Source organism: Dendroctonus ponderosae, unplaced genomic scaffold (genome assembly GCF_020466585.1).
Source record: "Dendroctonus ponderosae isolate FM_Combo_2020 unplaced genomic scaffold, Dpon_F_20191213v2 Dpon_F_20191213_7, whole genome shotgun sequence".
NCBI lineage: Eukaryota > Metazoa > Arthropoda > Insecta > Coleoptera > Curculionidae > Dendroctonus > Dendroctonus ponderosae.
In genome coordinates, this window is record NW_026018916.1 from 4618191 (window position 1) to 4618987 (window position 797).

Here is a 797-nt window from a genome sequence, read left to right on the forward strand (position 1 = left end):
AAATAAGTCGTAAAATTGGCCACTTGAGCCCAATTTTACTAATCTCAGATCGTACTCGGAAGAAATATAAAATAAACTACGATATATGATATTGTATATACTTTTCTGACTGTTTCAATTCCAAATCAAATTCATTCATTTATTGTCTCTATCAATCAAAATACGTTTCGGTGTATTTTTCCACCATCATCAGATTTTATGTGTAGCGTTGCTGCTGCTTTAAGCCTTGGCATGTATTTGGAGTAAAAAATACTGAGCATTTTATTCGTTTTGTGTCCGATAATCGACAAAATTAATACTGAAACCCAGGAATGAATTTGATTTGGGATATATGATATATATGATCAATCAGTAGGTAAATAATACCAGGAACAATATTATATTTATTTGATTTCATTTTCGGTAGAAAAAAGTCTTCGAAGTCCCTATCTGGATTACTGACTTGTTCAGTATACCTTGAAGCTATTTGGCATTTGAAAGTTGTTAAATTCTATTGCAATTCTATCCAAATTCTTATTGTTGATTTTTTAAACATCTGTTAAGTTTACGTTAAATATGTATCTGGGTATTTTGATAATTTTGCCCATTTTCCTCTATTAAGATTTTGAATATTTTTGGACGCACAATCTGGGGGGCGGCGGATTTTTCAGCTATTTAGCACTCAACCGACAGAAAACCAACAGTATCAAAAATACATATTGAAAGCCATGCTTGTGGCATATCACATCGAAAGCTTTTCCTCAAGGGTAGAAAAAATGTTGATGTAATGTTCAGCTAAAAGTATCGTTAAACGACGT